Genomic DNA, 22,136 nt, shown 5'->3' on the forward strand with positions numbered 1-22,136 from the left:
AGAAAAAAATATTTCTTGTATTTTATTCTTAGAAAAATAAAAAATGATATTATGTTCATTCTGTATAAAAAAAAAGCACAAGTTCATAAATATAAACGTTTTATTCCCCTAGATGGGAATTCAGCATCGATTTTACAATTGTAAAAACTAAATACCTTCATCATCATTATCTAGCAACTTCAGGTCTAGGACTGTATGTTCCTCTGGGCTCCAACCGCCTGTAATGTTCCTCTGGGCTTCATCCGTCTGTAATATAAACATGTCCACGGGACAGCCTGGTATGATGTAAATTACCTGCTCCTGGAATCTGTTACAAAAACAAAATAAGTTCAAAAATATTAAACCAAATATAAAACTTTTGAAAAATTTGCTTCTTTAGTTTTTACTTTTATTTTTGGCAGCTATCATCATTGATCAATTGTACTTTTTGACTATATTTCATTAACTTGTTTCATTTTAAATCTATATTTCAATCAGTAATGAAGACGGTTTAATGATATAATCATTATTTCCGAAATTAATGTGCGTGTCAAATTATCAGAAGTTGGTGGCTAACCAAAACAATCTGATGCATACATTTTGAACAGAAATGATTAAAATTCAACTGAATTTCAAACAATCTAAATCAAGTCATATTTTCCAAATTACTTTAAAAAAAATCGACTAAATATGTAGATATCCAAATTGACAATCGGAAACTTTACTTTCATACAGGTGAGACTATTAGAGAAAGGGTTTCCAAATATTGTTCATTTTTTATGCCAGCACCGAAGCTGAGGGGGCATTAAGTGTTGTCCACCTGTTTGTACATCCCAAAAGTGGTTACCATTTTTAACTTTGCCTCAACCAAATGTTTTAAAACTGATACACAATGCTAGTTACCACAAAACACTGTTCAGCTTTGAATTTAAATGGCATCAATTTTACTGTTTGTCCCTTTATAATGTTATATGCAAGCAGGGTCATCATCTGTGTCACATTCTCCATTTATTTTGAACAATTGTTTTTAGAATCAGAACTAGGTACTGATGCCCTGACATTCCAGTAGATGATTTGTTTGTTGATGCAGTGCATTTTTTGTCTTCATTTGGTGGTATTTTCCAAGCAGTTTAAATCCAACAATCATCTTGGCTCTCTCATACTGTTCAGTAAAAGACCTGTTTCCTGGATTTTCCGTCGCAAGTCTTCACTTTTAATTTCTTCACTGGTACCTAGAATTGAATCCACCAGTCATGTTGTTATTTTGTCTGGAAAAAACGATTTATTTATTTATAACATTAAAGAACACTAATGATAAGACTCAATGATTTGTAGATCAAATAGAGTTTTTGTTTTATATATTTTTATGTTTCATGTTGATTATCTGGATAAGGAATTATTGTCTCATGGACACATTCTCCATTTATTTATTCTATAGCAAATTAGAACTATCAAAAAATAACAAGGATTTTATAAGATTTTCAAACATGGCTTTTTAAACTATATGTTATAAAATTATGAAAAGATAAGTAGGGGTTAGTGGGCAAAATTGTAATGGCACTTCATGGATAAAACCAGAGGATTCTGAATATCTGACAAAAAGTTAAAAAAAAAAAAAAATAGAGCAACCATCCATTAGTATTAGTGTGTTTACGACACTTGGACAAAGACCATAACCATATATCCCCTGTGGTGCAAAGTAGACAAAAAGAAATTCTGACCAATCTCTTAAAACTTTCAAGCCTAATGCACATTATATTCCTATCAATTTTTATTTTAAGATGAAAATAAAATTTGTTTTCAACAGAGGAATTATATACCTACTAATTTATGAAAAGTATTAGACCACCCAGTTTTACTCCCCATCCATGAAAACAGTTGCTGTAATAACCTAAAAAGGAATTAAAATTGACACAAATTATATATTTTACGAAAGTGTTAAATTGTCAGCTAAAAAAAAATAGTTTTCTGACTTAATATTTAGCATAGCATCAATACCAGTTTAATATCTAAAAAAGCTGGAAAAACAAAACATGTTTTGATTTTGTTTCAACATAAATTTTTTTCTCAATAATCTATGAGTTATCTCCCATTGAATGACACATTCTTGCTGTTTGTTGTACTAGCCTCCCCCTGAAGGTGAAATCTGTCTCAGAATTTACTTTTCAAATGATATATTATTTTATTCATGTTACTGGAAACCAAATATCAAACTGATAAAATAACTTTCTTGGTACTTTGAATGTGGAAAATAAATGTTTGTTGTCGTATTTTCATAAAATTCTATGAAGATTTGACAAAGTAATTGATAACTGAAATATTTTAACCTTAAAATTATCTTAGTTGAAAACTGCGAAAAAAAGTCCATATATTACATCGGTTGCAATGAAGGACTGTGATTTCCAAGTTAAATAAAAATTGATAATTTCCCTACTCTGATTTTATATACAGCAATGAGTGTGGCCAAAGACATTGTGGATGATGCCTGCATCAAAACAAAATTGAAATATATAGAAAAAAATATTTCTTGTATTTTATTCTTAGAAAAATAAAAAATGATATTATGTTCATTCTGTATAAAAAAAAGCACAAGTTCATAAAAATAAACGTTTTATTCCCCTAGATGAGAATTCAGCATCGATTTTACAATTGTAAAAACTAAATACCTTCATCATCATTATCTGGCAACTTCAGGTCTAGGACTGTATGTTCCTCTGGGCTCCATCCGTCTGTAATGTTCCTCTGGGCTTCATCCGTCTGTAATATAAACATGTCCACGGGACAGCCTGGTATGATGTAAATTACCTGCTCCTGGAATCTGTAACAAAAACAAAATAAGTTCAAAAATATTAAACCAAATATAAAACTTTTGAAAAATTTGCTTCTTTAGTTTTTACTTTTATTTTTGGCAGCTATCATCATTGATCAATTGTACTTTTTGACTATATTTCATTAACTTGTTTCATTTTAAATCTATATTTCAATCAGTAATGGACGGTTTAATGATATAATCATTATTTCCGAAATTAATGTGCGTGTCAAATTATCAGAAGTTGGTGGCTAACCAAAACAATCTGATGTATACATTTTGAACAGAAATGATTAAAATTCAACTGAATTTCAAACAATCTAAATCAAGTCATATTTTCCAAATTACTTTAAAAAAAAATCGACTAAATATGTAGATATCCAAATTGACAATCGGAAACTTTACTTTCGTACAGGTGAGACTATTAGAGAAAGGGTTTCCAAATTGTCAATGTTAAGAGACTATTTGCTGTTATAATTAATTCAGAAATTAATGTGATGCATGTTTTAATTCAAATCCTAAATTGGAGTACAAGTATACTTTTTTCATTAGAGTATAAATTTGAAAAGAAATTTTGGACTAATTTGTAATAAATTTTCAAGCTGTTTCTCCAGGGAAAACTGATTTTATTACCTTACAACTATTAACAGTTTAAGTACAATTGTAACAACAAAATACCTACATCATCATCTTGGCATCTACAATTTAATCATCTCCATGTCTAGGACTGTACTGTCTTCTTCTTCTCTGTTGGCTCCCGTCTATCTGTAATACATATTCAAATTATTTTAATATCTATTAGACAACTATTAATAAATAAAAAAAAATATACTTACTTTCCGATGCATATGTTACCTGTCCTGACGTAAATATCCTGGGGCTGGTATCTGAAACAAAAACAAAATAAGTTCAAAAATATTGAACCAAATATAAAACTTAAAAAATTTGCTACTTTAATTTGTTTTTCTTTCAAAATATCTATAAAGAAAAACTGGCATTAATGGCAGCCATCATCATTGGTCAATTGCTCTTTTTGACTGTATATCATTAACTTATTTTCATTTTAAATCTATATTTCAATCAGTAATGAAGACGGTTTAATGATATAATCATTATTTCCGAAATTAATGTGCGTGTCAAATTATCAGAAGTTGGTGGCTAACCAAAACAATCTGATGTATACATTTTGAACAGAAATGATTAAAATACAACTGAATTTCAAACAATCTAAATCAAGTCATATTTTCCAAATTACTTTAAAAAAAAATCGACTAAATGTGTAGATATCCAAATTGACAATCGGAAACTTTACTTTCGTACAGGTGAGACTATTAGAGAAAGGGTTTCCAAATTGTCAATGTTAAGAGACTATTTGCTGTTATAATTAATTCAGAAATTAATGTGATGCATGTTTTAATTCAAATCCTAAATTGGAGTACAAGTATACTTTTTTCATTAGAGTATAAATTTGAAAAGAAATTTTGGACTAATTTGTAATAAATTTTCAAGCTGTTTCTCCAGGGAAAACTGATTTTATTACCTTACAACTATTAACAGTTTAAGTACAATTGTAACAACAAAATACCTACATCATCATCTTGGCATCTACAATTTAATCATCTCCATGTCTAGGACTGTACTGTCTTCTTCTTCTCTGTTGGCTCCCGTCTATCTGTAATACATATTCAAATTATTTTAATATCTATTAGACAACTATTAATAAATAAAAAAAAATATACTTACTTTCCGATGCATATGTTACCTGTCCTGACGTAAATATCCTAGGGCTGGTATCTGAAACAAAAACAAAATAAGTTCAAAAATATTGAACCAAATATAAAACTTAAAAAATTTGCTACTTTAATTTGTTTTTCTTTCAAAATATCTATAAAGAAAAACTGGCATTAATGGCAGCCATCATCATTGGTCAATTGCTCTTTTTGACTGTATATAATTAACTTATTTTCATTTTAAATCTATATTTCAATCAGTAATGAAGACGGTTTAATGATATAATCATTATTTCCGAAATTAATGTGCGTGTCAAATTATCAGAAGTTGGTGGCTAACCAAAACAATCTGATGTATACATTTTGAACAGAAATGATTAAAATTCAACTGAATTTCAAACAATCTAAATCAAGTCATATTTTCCAAATTACTTTAAAAAAAAATGGACTAAATATGTAGATATCCAAATTGACAATCGGAAACTTTACTTTCGTACAGGTGAGACTATTAGAGAAAGGGTTTCCAAATTGTCAATGTTAAGAGACTATTTGCTGTTATAATTAATTCAGAAATTAATGTGATGCATGTTTTAATTCAAATCCTAAATTGGAGTACAAGTATACTTTTTTCATTAGAGTATAAATTTGAAAAGAAATTTTGGACTAATTTGTAATAAATTTTCAAGCTGTTTCTCCAGGGAAAACTGATTTTATTACCTTACAACTATTAACAGTTTAAGTGCAATTGTAACAACAAAATACCTACATCATCATCTTGGCATCTACAATTTAATCATCTCCATGTCTAGGACTGTACTGTCTTCTTCTTCTCTGTTGGCTCCCGTCTATCTGTAATACATATTCAAATTATTTTAATATCTATTAGACAACTATTAATAAATAAAAAAAAATATACTTACTTTCCGATGCATATGTTACCTGTCCTGACGTAAATATCCTGGGGCTGGTATCTGAAACAAAAACAAAATAAGTTCAAAAATATTGAACCAAATATAAAACTTAAAAAATTTGCTACTTTAATTTGTTTTTCTTTCAAAATATCTATAAAGAAAAACTGGCATTAATGGCAGCCATCATCATTGGTCAATTGCTCTTTTTGACTGTATATCATTAACTTATTTTCATTTTAAATCTATATTTCAATCAGTAATGAAGACGGTTTAATGATATAATCATTATTTCCGAAATTAATGTGCGTGTCAAATTATCAGAAGTTGGTGGCTAACCAAAACAATCTGATGTATACATTTTGAACAGAAATGATTAAAATTCAACTGAATTTCAAACAATCTAAATCAAGTCATATTTTCCAAATTACTTTAAAAAAAAATCGACTAAATGTGTAGATATCCAAATTGACAATCGGAAACTTTACTTTCGTACAGGTGAGACTATTAGAGAAAGGGTTTCCAAATTGTCAATGTTAAAAGACTATTTGCTGTTATAATTAATTCAGAAATTAATGTGATGCATGTTTTAATTCAAATCCTAAATTTGAGTACAAGTATACTTTTTTCATTAGAGTATAAATTTGAAAAGAAATTTTGGACTAATTTGTAATAAATTTTCAAGCTGTTTCTCCAGGGAAAACTGATTTTATTACCTTACAACTATTAACAGTTTAAGTACAATTGTAACAACAAAATACCTACATCATCATCTTGGCATCTACAATTTAATCATCTCCATGTCTAGGACTGTACTGTCTTCTTCTTCTCTGTTGGCTCCCGTCTATCTGTAATACATATTCAAATTATTTTAATATCTATTAGACAACTATTAATAAATAAAAAAAAATATACTTACTTTCCGATGCATATGTTACCTGTCCTGACGTAAATATCCTGGGGCTGGTATCTGAAACAAAAACAAAATAAGTTCAAAAATATTGAACCAAATATAAAACTTAAAAAATTTGCTACTTTAATTTGTTTTTCTTTCAAAATATCTATAAAGAAAAACTGGCATTAATGGCAGCCATCATCATTGGTCAATTGCTCTTTTTGACTGTATATCATTAACTTATTTTCATTTTAAATCTATATTTCAATCAGTAATGAAGACGGTTTAATGATATAATCATTATTTCCGAAATTAATGTGCGTGTCAAATTATCAGAAGTTGGTGGCTAACCAAAACAATCTGATGTATACATTTTGAACAGAAATGATTAAAATTCAACTGAATTTCAAACAATCTAAATCAAGTCATATTTTCCAAATTACTTTAAAAAAAAATCGACTAAATATGTAGATATCCAAATTGACAATCGGAAACTTTACTTTCGTACAGGTGAGACTATTAGAGAAAGGGTTTCCAAATTGTCAATGTTAAGAGACTATTTGCTGTTATAATTAATTCAGAAATTAATGTGATGCATGTTTTAATTCAAATCCTAAATTGGAGTACAAGTATACTTTTTTCATTAGAGTATAAATTTGAAAAGAAATTTTGGACTAATTTGTAATAAATTTTCAAGCTGTTTCTCCAGGGAAAACTGATTTTATTACCTTACAACTATTAACAGTTTAAGTACAATTGTAACAACAAAATACCTACATCATCATCTTGGCATCTACAATTTAATCATCTCCATGTCTAGGACTGTACTGTCTTCTTCTTCTCTGTTGGCTCCCGTCTATCTGTAATACATATTCAAATTATTTTAATATCTATTAGACAACTATTAATAAATAAAAAAAAATATACTTACTTTCCGATGCATATGTTACCTGTCCTGACGTAAATATCCTGGGGCTGGTATCTGAAACAAAAACAAAATAAGTTCAAAAATATTGAACCAAATATAAAACTTAAAAAATTTGCTACTTTAATTTGTTTTTCTTTCAAAATATCTATAAAGAAAAACTGGCATTAATGGCAGCCATCATCATTGGTCAATTGCTCTTTTTGACTGTATATCATTAACTTATTTTCATTTTAAATCTATATTTCAATCAGTAATGAAGACGGTTTAATGATATAATCATTATTTCCGAAATTAATGTGCGTGTCAAATTATCAGAAGTTGGTGGCTAACCAAAACAATCTGATGTATACATTTTGAACAGAAATGATTAAAATTCAACTGAATTTCAAACAATCTAAATCAAGTCATATTTTCCAAATTACTTTAAAAAAAAATCGACTAAATATGTAGATATCCAAATTGACAATCGGAAACTTTACTTTCGTACAGGTGAGACTATTAGAGAAAGGGTTTCCAAATTGTCAATGTTAAGAGACTATTTGCTGTTATAATTAATTCAGAAATTAATGTGATGCATGTTTTAATTCAAATCCTAAATTGGAGTACAAGTATACTTTTTTCATTAGAGTATAAATTTGAAAAGAAATTTTGGACTAATTTGTAATAAATTTTCAAGCTGTTTCTCCAGGGAAAACTGATTTTATTACCTTACAACTATTAACAGTTTAAGTACAATTGTAACAACAAAATACCTACATCATCATCTTGGCATCTACAATTTAATCATCTCCATGTCTAGGACTGTACTGTCTTCTTCTTCTCTGTTGGCTCCCGTCTATCTGTAATACATATTCAAATTATTTTAATATCTATTAGACAACTATTAATAAATAAAAAAAAATATACTTACTTTCCGATGCATATGTTACCTGTCCTGACGTAAATATCCTGGGGCTGGTATCTGAAACAAAAACAAAATAAGTTCAAAAATATTGAACCAAATATAAAACTTAAAAAATTTGCTACTTTAATTTGTTTTTCTTTCAAAATATCTATAAAGAAAAACTGGCATTAATGGCAGCCATCATCATTGGTCAATTGCTCTTTTTGACTGTATATCATTAACTTATTTTCATTTTAAATCTATATTTCAATCAGTAATGAAGACGGTTTAATGATATAATCATTATTTCCGAAATTAATGTGCGTGTCAAATTATCAGAAGTTGGTGGCTAACCAAAACAATCTGATGTATACATTTTGAACAGAAATGATTAAAATTCAACTGAATTTCAAACAATCTAAATCAAGTCATATTTTCCAAATTACTTTAAAAAAAAATGGACTAAATATGTAGATATCCAAATTGACAATCGGAAACTTTACTTTCGTACAGGTGAGACTATTAGAGAAAGGGTTTCCAAATTGTCAATGTTAAGAGACTATTTGCTGTTATAATTAATTCAGATATTAATGTGATGCATGTTTTAATTCAAATCCTAAATTGGAGTACAAGTATACTTTTTTCATTAGAGTATAAATTTGAAAAGAAATTTTGGACTAATTTGTAATAAATTTTCAAGCTGTTTCTCCAGGGAAAACTGATTTTATTACCTTACAACTATTAACAGTTTAAGTACAATTGTAACAACAAAATACCTACATCATCATCTTGGCATCTACAATTTAATCATCTCCATGTCTAGGACTGTACTGTCTTCTTCTTCTCTGTTGGCTCCCGTCTATCTGTAATACATATTCAAATTATTTTAATATCTATTAGACAACTATTAATAAATAAAAAAAAATATACTTACTTTCCGATGCATATGTTACCTGTCCTGATGTAAATATCCTGGGGCTGGTATCTGAAACAAAAACAAAATAAGTTCAAAAATATTGAACCAAATATAAAACTTAAAAAATTTGCTACTTTAATTTGTTTTTCTTTCAAAATATCTATAAAGAAAAATTGGCATTAATGGCAGCCATCATCATTGGTCAATTGCTCTTTTTGACTGTATATCATTAACTTATTTTCATTTTAAATCTATATTTCAATCAGTAATGAAGACGGTTTAATGATATAATCATTATTTCCGAAATTAATGTGCGTGTCAAATTATCAGAAGTTGGTGGCTAACCAAAACAATCTGATGTATACATTTTGAACAGAAATGATTAAAATTCAACTGAATTTCAAACAATCTAAATCAAGTCATATTTTCCTAATTACTTTAAAAAAAAAATCGACTCAATATGTAGATATCCAAATTGACAATCGGAAACTTTACTTTCGTACAGGTGAGACTATTAGAGAAAGGGTTTCCAAATTGTCAATGTTAAGAGACTATTTGCTGTTATAATTAATTCAGAAATTAATGTGATGCATGTTTTAATTCAAATCCTAAATTGGAGTACAAGTATACTTTTTTCATTAGAGTATAAATTTGAAAAGAAATTTTGGACTAATTTGTAATAAATTTTCAAGCTGTTTCTCCAGGGAAAACTGATTTTATTACCTTACAACTATTAACAGTTTAAGTACAATTGTAACAACAAAATACCTACATCATCATCTTGGCATCTACAATTTAATCATCTCTATGTCTAGGACTGTACTGTCTTCTTCTTCTCTGTTGGCTCCCGTCTATCTGTAATACATATTCAAATTATTTTAATATCTATTAGACAACTATTAATAAATAAAAAAAATATACTTACTTTCCGATGCATATGTTACCTGTCCTGACGTAAATATCCTGGGGCTGGTATCTGAAACAAAAACAAAATAAGTTCAAAAATATTGAACCAAATATAAAACTTAAAAAATTTGCTACTTTAATTTGTTTTTCTTTCAAAATATCTATAAAGAAAAACTGGCATTAATGGCAGCCATCATCATTGGTCAATTGCTCTTTTTGACTGTATATCATTAACTTATTTTCATTTTAAATCTATATTTCAATCAGTAATGAAGACGGTTTAATGATATAATCATTATTTCCGAAATTAATGTGCGTGTCAAATTATCAGAAGTTGGTGGCTAACCAAAACAATCTGATGTATACATTTTGAACAGAAATGATTAAAATTCAACTGAATTTCAAACAATCTAAATCAAGTCATATTTTCCAAATTACTTTAAAAAAAAATGGACTAAATATGTAGATATCCAAATTGACAATCGGAAACTTTACTTTCGTACAGGTGAGACTATTAGAGAAAGGGTTTCCAAATTGTCAATGTTAAGAGACTATTTGCTGTTATAATTAATTCAGATATTAATGTGATGCATGTTTTAATTCAAATCCTAAATTGGAGTACAAGTATACTTTTTTCATTAGAGTATAAATTTGAAAAGAAATTTTGGACTAATTTGTAATAAATTTTCAAGCTGTTTCTCCAGGGAAAACTGATTTTATTACCTTACAACTATTAACAGTTTAAGTACAATTGTAACAACAAAATACCTACATCATCATCTTGGCATCTACAATTTAATCATCTCCATGTCTAGGACTGTACTGTCTTCTTCTTCTCTGTTGGCTCCCGTCTATCTGTAATACATATTCAAATTATTTTAATATCTATTAGACAACTATTAATAAATAAAAAAAAATATACTTACTTTCCGATGCATATGTTACCTGTCCTGATGTAAATATCCTGGGGCTGGTATCTGAAACAAAAACAAAATAAGTTCAAAAATATTGAACCAAATATAAAACTTAAAAAATTTGCTACTTTAATTTGTTTTTCTTTCAAAATATCTATAAAGAAAAATTGGCATTAATGGCAGCCATCATCATTGGTCAATTGCTCTTTTTGACTGTATATCATTAACTTATTTTCATTTTAAATCTATATTTCAATCAGTAATGAAGACGGTTTAATGATATAATCATTATTTCCGAAATTAATGTGCGTGTCAAATTATCAGAAGTTGGTGGCTAACCAAAACAATCTGATGTATACATTTTGAACAGAAATGATTAAAATTCAACTGAATTTCAAACAATCTAAATCAAGTCATATTTTCCTAATTACTTTAAAAAAAAAATCGACTCAATATGTAGATATCCAAATTGACAATCGGAAACTTTACTTTCGTACAGGTGAGACTATTAGAGAAAGGGTTTCCAAATTGTCAATGTTAAGAGACTATTTGCTGTTATAATTAATTCAGAAATTAATGTGATGCATGTTTTAATTCAAATCCTAAATTGGAGTACAAGTATACTTTTTTCATTAGAGTATAAATTTGAAAAGAAATTTTGGACTAATTTGTAATAAATTTTCAAGCTGTTTCTCCAGGGAAAACTGATTTTATTACCTTACAACTATTAACAGTTTAAGTGCAATTGTAACAACAAAATACCTACATCATCATCTTGGCATCTACAATTTAATCATCTCCATGTCTAGGACTGTACTGTCTTCTTCTTCTCTGTTGGCTCCCGTCTATCTGTAATACATATTCAAATTATTTTAATATCTATTAGACAACTATTAATAAATAAAAAAAAATATACTTACTTTCCGATGCATATGTTACCTGTCCTGACGTAAATATCCTGGGGCTGGTATCTGAAACAAAAGCAAAATAAGTTCAAAAATATTGAACCAAATATAAAACTTAAAAAATTTGCTACTTTAATTTGTTTTTCTTTCAAAATATCTATAAAGAAAAACTGGCATTAATGGCAGCCATCATCATTGGTCAATTGCTCTTTTTGACTGTATATAATTAACTTATTTTCATTTTAAATCTATATTTCTATCAGTAATGAAGACGGTTTAATGATATAATCATTATTTCCGAAATTAATGTGTGTGTCAAATTATCAGAAGTTGGTGGCTAACCAAAACAATTTGATGTATACATTTTGAACAGAAATGATTAAAATTCAACTGAATTTCAAACAATCTAAATCAAGTCATATTTTCCTAATTACTTTAAAAAAAAAATCGACTCAATATGTATATATCCAAATTGACAATCGGAAACTTTACTTTCATACAGGTGAGACTATTAGAGAAAGGGTTTCCAAATTGTCAATGTTAAGAGACTATTTGCTGTTATAATTAATTCAGAAATTAATGTGATGCATGTTTTAATTCAAATCCTAAATTGGAGTACAAGTATACTTTTTTCATTAGAGTATAAATTTGAAAAGAAATTTTGGACTAATTTGTAATAAATTTTCAAGCTGTTTCTCCAGGGAAAACTGATTTTATTACCTTACAACTATTAACAGTTTAAGTGCAATTGTAACAACAAAATACCTACATCATCATCTTGGCATCTACAATTTAATCATCTCCATGTCTAGGACTGTACTGTCTTCTTCTTCTCTGTTGGCTCCCGTCTATCTGTAATACATATTCAAATTATTTTAATATCTATTAGACAACTATTAATAAATAAAAAAAAATATACTTACTTTCCGATGCATATGTTACCTGTCCTGACGTAAATATCCTGGGGCTGGTATCTGAAACAAAAGCAAAATAAGTTCAAAAATATTGAACCAAATATAAAACTTAAAAAATTTGCTACTTTAATTTGTTTTTCTTTCAAAATATCTATAAAGAAAAACTGGCATTAATGGCAGCCATCATCATTGGTCAATTGCTCTTTTTGACTGTATATAATTAACTTATTTTCATTTTAAATCTATATTTCTATCAGTAATGAAGACGGTTTAATGATATAATCATTATTTCCGAAATTAATGTGTGTGTCAAATTATCAGAAGTTGGTGGCTAACCAAAACAATTTGATGTATACATTTTGAACAGAAATGATTAAAATTCAACTGAATTTCAAACAATCTAAATCAAGTCATATTTTCCTAATTACTTTAAAAAAAAAATCGACTCAATATGTAGATATCCAAATTGACAATCGGAAACTTTACTTTCATACAGGTGAGACTATTAGAGAAAGGGTTTCCAAATTGTCAATGTTAAGAGACTATTTGCTGTTATAATTAATTCAGAAATTAATGTGATGCATGTTTTAATTCAAATCCTAAATTGGAGTACAAGTATACTTTTTTCATTAGAGTATAAATTTGAAAAGAAATTTTGGACTAATTTGTAATAAATTTTCAAGCTGTTTCTCCAGGGAAAACTGATTTTATTACCTTACAACTATTAACAGTTTAAGTACAATTGTAACAACAAAATACCTACATCATCATCTTGGCATCTACAATTTAATCATCTCCATGTCTAGGACTGTACTGTCTTCTTCTTCTCTGTTGGCTCCCGTCTATCTGTAATACATATTCAAATTATTTTAATATCTATTAGACAACTATTAATAAATAAAAAAAAATATACTTACTTTCCGATGCATATGTTACCTGTCCTGACGTAAATATCCTGGGGCTGGTATCTGAAACAAAAACAAAATAAGTTCAAAAATATTGAACCAAATATAAAACTTTAAAAATTTGCTACTTTAATTTGTTTTTCTTTCAAAATATCTATAAAGAAAAACTGGCATTAATGGCAGCCATCATCATTGGTCAATTGCTCTTTTTGACTGTATATCATTAACTTATTTTCATTTTAAATCTATATTTCAATCAGTAATGAAGACGGTTTAATGATATAATCATTATTTCCGAAATTAATGTGCGTGTCAAATTATCAGAAGTTGGTGGCTAACCAAAACAATCTGATGTATACATTTTGAACAGAAATGATTAAAATTCAACTGAATTTCAAACAATCTAAATCAAGTCATATTTTCCAAATTACTTTAAAAAAAAATCGACTAAATGTGTAGATATCCAAATGGACAATCGGAAACTTTACTTTCGTACAGGTGAGACTATTAGAGAAAGGGTTTCCAAATTGTCAATGTTAAGAGACTATTTGCTGTTATAATTAATTCAGAAATTAATGTGATGCATGTTTTAATTCAAATCCTAAATTTGAGTACAAGTATACTTTTTTCATTAGAGTATAAATTTGAAAAGAAATTTTGGACTAATTTGTAATAAATTTTCAAGCTGTTTCTCCAGGGAAAACTGATTTTATTACCTTACAACTATTAACAGTTTAAGTACAATTGTAACAACAAAATACCTACATCATCATCTTGGCATCTACAATTTAATCATCTCCATGTCTAGGACTGTACTGTCTTCTTCTTCTCTGTTGGCTCCCGTCTATCTGTAATACATATTCAAATTATTTTAATATCTATTAGACAACTATTAATAAATAAAAAAAAATATACTTACTTTCCGATGCATATGTTACCTGTCCTGACGTAAATATCCTGGGGCTGGTATCTGAAACAAAAACAAAATAAGTTCAAAAATATTGAACCAAATATAAAACTTTAAAAATTTGCTACTTTAATTTGTTTTTCTTTCAAAATATCTATAAAGAAAAACTGGCATTAATGGCAGCCATCATCATTGGTCAATTGCTCTTTTTGACTGTATATCATTAACTTATTTTCATTTTAAATCTATATTTCAATCAGTAATGAAGACGGTTTAATGATATAATCATTATTTCCGAAATTAATGTGCGTGTCAAATTATCAGAAGTTGGTGGCTAACCAAAACAATCTGATGTAAACATTTTGAACAGAAATGATTAAAATTCAACTGAATTTCAAACAATCTAAATCAAGTCATATTTTCCAAATTACTTTAAAAAAAAATGGACTAAATATGTAGATATCCAAATTGACAATCGGAAACTTTACTTTCGTACAGGTGAGACTATTAGAGAAAGGGTTTCCAAATTGTCAATGTTAAGAGACTATTTGCTGTTATAATTAATTCAGAAATTAATGTGATGCATGTTTTAATTCAAATCCTAAATTTGAGTACAAGTATACTTTTTTCATTAGAGTATAAATTTGAAAAGAAATTTTGGACTAATTTGTAATAAATTTTCAAGCTGTTTCTCCAGGGAAAACTGATTTTATTACCTTACAACTATTAACAGTTTAAGTACAATTGTAACAACAAAATACCTACATCATCATCTTGGCATCTACAATTTAATCATCTCCATGTCTAGGACTGTACTGTCTTCTTCTTCTCTGTTGGCTCCCGTCTATCTGTAATACATATTCAAATTATTTTAATATCTATTAGACAACTATTAATAAATAAAAAAAAATATACTTACTTTCCGATGCATATGTTACCTGTCCTGACGTAAATATCCTGGGGCTGGTATCTGAAACAAAAACAAAATAAGTTCAAAAATATTGAACCAAATATAAAACTTAAAAAATTTGCTACTTTAATTTGTTTTTCTTTCAAAATATCTATAAAGAAAAACTGGCATTAATGGCAGCCATCATCATTGGTCAATTGCTCTTTTTGACTGTATATAATTAACTTATTTTCATTTTAAATCTATATTTCAATCAGTAATGAAGACGGTTTAATGATATAATCATTATTTCCGAAATTAATGTGCGTGTCAAATTATCAGAAGTTGGTGGCTAACCAAAACAATCTGATGTATACATTTTGAACAGAAATGATTAAAATTCAACTGAATTTCAAACAATCTAAATCAAGTCATATTTTCCAAATTACTTTAAAAAAAAAATGGACTAAATATGTAGATATCCAAATTGACAATCGGAAACTTTACTTTCGTACAGGTGAGACTATTAGAGAAAGGGTTTCCAAATTGTCAATGTTAAGAGACTATTTGCTGTTATAATTAATTCAGAAATTAATGTGATGCATGTTTTAATTCAAATCCTAAATTGGAGTACAAGTATACTTTTTTCATTAGAGTATAAATTTGAAAAGAAATTTTGGACTAATTTGTAATAAATTTTCAAGCTGTTTCTCCAGGGAAAACTGATTTTATTACCTTACAACTATTAACAGTTTAAGTACAATTGTAACAACAAAATACCTACATCATCATCTTGGCATCTACAATTTAATCATCTCCATGTCTAGGACTGTACTGTCTTCTTCTTCTCTGTTGGCTCCCGTCTATCTGTAATACATATTCAAATTATTTTAATATCTATTAGACAACTATTAATAAATAAAAAAAAATATACTTACTTTCCGATGCATATGTTACCTGTCCTGACGTAAATATCCTGGGGCTGGTATCTGAAACAAAAACAAAATAAGTTCAAAAATATTGAACCAAATATAAAACTTAAAAAATTTGCTACTTTAATTTGTTTTTCTTTCAAAATATCTATAAAGAAAAACTGGCATTAATGGCAGCCATCATCATTGGTCAATTGCTCTTTTTGACTGTATATCATTAACTTATTTTCATTTTAAATCTATATTTCAATCAGTAATGAAGACGGTTTAATGATATAATCATTATTTCCGAAATTAATGTGCGTGTCAAATTATCAGAAGTTGGTGGCTAACCAAAACAATCTGATGTATACATTTTGAACAGAAATGATTAAAATTCAACTGAATTTCAAACAATCTAAATCAAGTCATATTTTCCTAATTACTTTAAAAAAAAATCGACTAAATATGTAGATATCCAAATTGACAATCGGAAACTTTACTTTCGTACAGGTGAGACTATTAGAGAAAGGGTTTCCAAATTGTCAATGTTAAGAGACTATTTGCTGTTATAATTAATTCAGAAATTAATGTGATGCATGTTTTAATTCAAATCCTAAATTGGAGTACAAGTATACTTTTTTCATTAGAGTATAAATTTGAAAAGAAATTTTGGACTAATTTGTAATAAATTTTCAAGCTGTTTCTCCAGGGAAAACTGATTTTATTACCTTACAACTATTAACAGTTTAAGTACAATTGTAACAACAAAATACCTACATCATCATCTTGGCATCTACAATTTAATCATCTCCATGTCTAGGACTGTACTGTCTTCTTCTTCTCTGTTGGCTCCCGTCTATCTGTAATACATATTCAAATTATTTTAATATCTATTAGACAACTATTAATAAATAAAAAAAAATATACTTACTTTCCGATGCATATGTTACCTGTCCTGACGTAAATATCCTAGGGCTGGTATCTGAAACAAAAACAAAATAAGTTCAAAAATATTGAACCAAATATAAAACTTAAAAAATTTGCTACTTTAATTTGTTTTTCTTTCAAAATATCTATAAAGAAAAACTGGCATTAATGGCAGCCATCATCATTGGTCAATTGCTCTTTTTGACTGTATATAATTAACTTATTTTCATTTTAAATCTATATTTCAATCAGTAATGAAGACGGTTTAATGATATAATCATTATTTCCGAAATTAATGTGCGTGTCAAATTATCAGAAGTTGGTGGCTAACCAAAACAATCTGATGTATACATTTTGAACAGAAATGATTAAAATTCAACTGAATTTCAAACAATCTAAATCAAGTCATATTTTCCTAATTACTTTAAAAAAAAATCGACTAAATATGTAGATATCCAAATTGACAATCGGAAACTTTACTTTCGTACAGGTGAGACTATTAGAGAAAGGGTTTCCAAATTGTCAATGTTAAGAGACTATTTGCTGTTATAATTAATTCAGAAATTAATGTGATGCATGTTTTAATTCAAATCCTAAATTGGAGTACAAGTATACTTTTTTCATTAGAGTATAAATTTGAAAAGAAATTTTGGACTAATTTGTAATAAATTTTCAAGCTGTTTCTCCAGGGAAAACTGATTTTATTACCTTACAACTATTAACAGTTTAAGTACAATTGTAACAACAAAATACCTACATCATCATCTTGGCATCTACAATTTAATCATCTCCATGTCTAGGACTGTACTGTCTTCTTCTTCTCTGTTGGCTCCCGTCTATCTGTAATACATATTCAAATTATTTTAATATCTATTAGACAACTATTAATAAATAAAAAAAAATATACTTACTTTCCGATGCATATGTTACCTGTCCTGACGTAAATATCCTGGGGCTGGTATCTGAAACAAAAACAAAATAAGTTCAAAAATATTGAACCAAATATAAAACTTAAAAAATTTGCTACTTTAATTTGTTTTTCTTTCAAAATATCTATAAAGAAAAACTGGCATTAATGGCAGCCATCATCATTGGTCAATTGCTCTTTTTGACTGTATATCATTAACTTATTTTCATTTTAAATCTATATTTCAATCAGTAATGAAGACAGTTTAATGATATAATCATTATTTCCGAAATTAATGTGCGTGTCAAATTATCAGAAGTTGGTGGCTAACCAAAACAATCTGATGTATACATTTTGAACAGAAATGATTAAAATTCAACTGAATTTCAAACAATCTAAATCAAGTCATATTTTCCAAATTACTTTAAAAAAAAATGGACTAAATATGTAGATATCCAAATTGACAATCGGAAACTTTACTTTCGTACAGGTGAGACTATTAGAGAAAGGGTTTCCAAATTGTCAATGTTAAGAGACTATTTGCTGTTATAATTAATTCAGATATTAATGTGATGCATGTTTTAATTCAAATCCTAAATTGGAGTACAAGTATACTTTTTTCATTAGAGTATAAATTTGAAAAGAAATTTTGGACTAATTTGTAATAAATTTTCAAGCTGTTTCTCCAGGGAAAACTGATTTTATTACCTTACAACTATTAACAGTTTAAGTACAATTGTAACAACAAAATACCTACATCATCATCTTGGCATCTACAATTTAATCATCTCCATGTCTAGGACTGTACTGTCTTCTTCTTCTCTGTTGGCTCCCGTCTATCTGTAATACATATTCAAATTATTTTAATATCTATTAGACAACTATTAATAAATAAAAAAAAATATACTTACTTTCCGATGCATATGTTACCTGTCCTGACGTAAATATCCTGGGGCTGGTATCTGAAACAAAAACAAAATAAGTTCAAAAATATTGAACCAAATATAAAACTTTAAAAATTTGCTACTTTAATTTGTTTTTCTTTCAAAATATCTATAAAGAAAAACTGGCATTAATGGCAGCCATCATCATTGGTCAATTGCTCTTTTTGACTGTATATCATTAACTTATTTTCATTTTAAATCTATATTTCAATCAGTAATGAAGACGGTTTAATGATATAATCATTATTTCCGAAATTAATGTGCGTGTCAAATTATCAGAAGTTGGTGGCTAACCAAAACAATCTGATGTATACATTTTGAACAGAAATGATTAAAATTCAACTGAATTTCAAACAATCTAAATCAAGTCATATTTTCCAAATTACTTTAAAAAAAAATCGACTAAATATGTAGATATCCAAATTGACAATCGGAAACTTTACTTTCGTACAGGTGAGACTATTAGAGAAAGGGTTTCCAAATTGTCAATGTTAAGAGACTATTTGCTGTTATAATTAATTCAGATATTAATGTGATGCATGTTTTAATTCAAATCCTAAATTGGAGTACAAGTATACTTTTTTCATTAGAGTATAAATTTGAAAAGAAATTTTGGACTAATTTGTAATAAATTTTCAAGCTGTTTCTCCAGGGAAAACTGATTTTATTACCTTACAACTATTAACAGTTTAAGTGCAATTGTAACAACAAAATACCTACATCATCATCTTGGCATCTACAATTTAATCATCTCCATGTCTAGGACTGTACTGTCTTCTTCTTCTCTGTTGGCTCCCGTCTATCTGTAATACATATTCAAATTATTTTAATATCTATTAGACAACTATTAATAAATAAAAAAAAATATACTTACTTTCCGATGCATATGTTACCTGTCCTGACGTAAATATCCTGGGGCTGGTATCTGAAACAAAAGCAAAATAAGTTCAAAAATATTGAACCAAATATAAAACTTAAAAAATTTGCTACTTTAATTTGTTTTTCTTTCAAAATATCTATAAAGAAAAACTGGCATTAATGGCAGCCATCATCATTGGTCAATTGCTCTTTTTGACTGTATATCATTAACTTATTTTCATTTTAAATCTATATTTCAATCAGTAATGAAGACGGTTTAATGATATAATCATTATTTCCGAAATTAATGTGTGTGTCAAATTATCAGAAGTTGGTGGCTAACCAAAACAATCTGATGTATACATTTTGAACAGAAATGATTAAAATTCAACTGAATTTCAAACAATCTAAATCAAGTCATATTTTCCTAATTACTTTAAAAAAAAAATCGACTCAATATGTAGATATCCAAATTGACAATCGGAAACTTTACTTTCGTACAGGTGAGACTATTAGAGAAAGGGTTTCCAAATTGTCAATGTTAAGAGACTATTTGCTGTTATAATTAATTCAGAAATTAATGTGATGCATGTTTTAATTCAAATCCTAAATTGGAGTACAAGTATACTTTTTTCATTAGAGTATAAATTTGAAAAGAAATTTTGGACTAATTTGTAATAAATTTTCAAGCTGTTTCTCCAGGGAAAACTGATTTTATTACCTTACAACTATTAACAGTTTAAGTACAATTGTAACAACAAAATACCTACATCATCATCTTGGCATCTACAATTTAATCATCTCCATGTCTAGGACTGTACTGTCTTCTTCTTCTCTGTTGGCTCCCGTCTATCTGTAATACATATTCAAATTATTTTAATATCTATTAGACAACTATTAATAAATAAAAAAAAATATACTTACTTTCCGATGCATATGTTACCTGTCCTGATGTAAATATCCTGGGGCTGGTATCTGAAACAAAAACAAAATAAGTTCAAAAATATTGAACCAAATATAAAACTTAAAAAATTTGCTACTTTAATTTGTTTTTCTTTCAAAATATCTATAAAGAAAAATTGGCATTAATGGCAGCCATCATCATTGGTCAATTGCTCTTTTTGACTGTATATCATTAACTTATTTTCATTTTAAATCTATATTTCAATCAGTAATGAAGACGGTTTAATGATATAATCATTATTTCCGAAATTAATGTGCGTGTCAAATTATCAGAAGTTGGTGGCTAACCAAAACAATCTAATGTATACATTTTGAACAGAAATGATTAAAATTCAACTGAATTTCAAACACTCTAAATGAAGTCATATTTTCCAAATTACTTAAAAAAAAATCGACTAAATATGTAGATATCCAAATTGACAATCGGAAACTTTACTTTCGTACAGGTGAGACTATTAGAGAAAGGGTTTCCAAATTGTCAATGTGAAGAGACTATTTGCTGTTTTAATTAATTCAGAAATTAATGTGATGCATGTTTTAATTCAAATCCTAAATTGGAGTACAAGTATACTTTTTTCATTAGAGTCTAAATTTGAAAAGAAATTTTGGACTAATTTGTAATAAATTTTCAAGCTGTTTCTCCAGGGAAAACTGATTTTATTACCTTACAACTATTAACAGTTTAAGTACAATTGTAACGAAAAAATACCTACATCATCATCTTGTAAAATTTGTATGTTTAATGTCATTATGAAAATATTAATAAACTTCAAATTACTAAAAACAATATCAAAGCAATGCAAAAAAAAGAAGAAAAACGTTTTAAAATAAAAAATAACCTAAATTTTTATCTTTCTGAACCGGAGGTTGGGAAGAATAGTTATTTCCAATATTCTGATAAAAGAAATAAAAAAAACCAGGAAATTGATTTAGGTTTTGAATATATTTAAACTTTTAAATGCATTTTATTAGATCATTTCCCTGACATAATGAAATAGTTTTTTGATTTATAAAGCTGGACCAAAATATTGGCTGTGAAATAAAATTAGTTGTAACTCAAATGTATTTATTGATTTAAACTGTAAATAAAAAAAGGATAATTCCTCACTAAAATATTTCATGATTTACATTCGAAACATATACAATTCATACCTTTTCTTTTTACTGTTGTGTCACCTAATGTCTATAATGCATTTTAAAAATATCTCCCAAATTATAAGACAGTCCTTACATCA

The 22,136-nt window shown here is 27.6% G+C and overlaps 1 long non-coding RNA gene across 2 annotated transcripts in view; it reads right to left on the minus strand.

Moving 5' to 3' along the window:
* The window catches only part of LOC127735093 (uncharacterized), a 35,336-nt gene extending 14,429 nt beyond the window's left edge, over positions 1–20,907 (minus strand). For both annotated transcript variants that reach the window (XR_007998035.1, XR_007998034.1), the window contains exons 1-6: positions 20,709–20,907; positions 9,821–10,024; positions 2,646–2,797; positions 1,804–1,870; positions 883–1,247; positions 156–307 (exon numbers count right to left, since the gene is read on the minus strand). This is a non-coding gene — a long non-coding RNA (uncharacterized LOC127735093). The remainder of the gene's footprint in view (positions 1–155; positions 308–882; positions 1,248–1,803; positions 1,871–2,645; positions 2,798–9,820; positions 10,025–20,708) is intronic.
* Between the last annotated feature and the right edge of the window lie 1,229 nt (positions 20,908–22,136).

Source organism: Mytilus californianus, unplaced genomic scaffold (genome assembly GCF_021869535.1).
Source record: "Mytilus californianus isolate M0D057914Y unplaced genomic scaffold, xbMytCali1.0.p SCAF_3, whole genome shotgun sequence".
Taxonomy (NCBI): domain Eukaryota; kingdom Metazoa; phylum Mollusca; class Bivalvia; order Mytilida; family Mytilidae; genus Mytilus; species Mytilus californianus.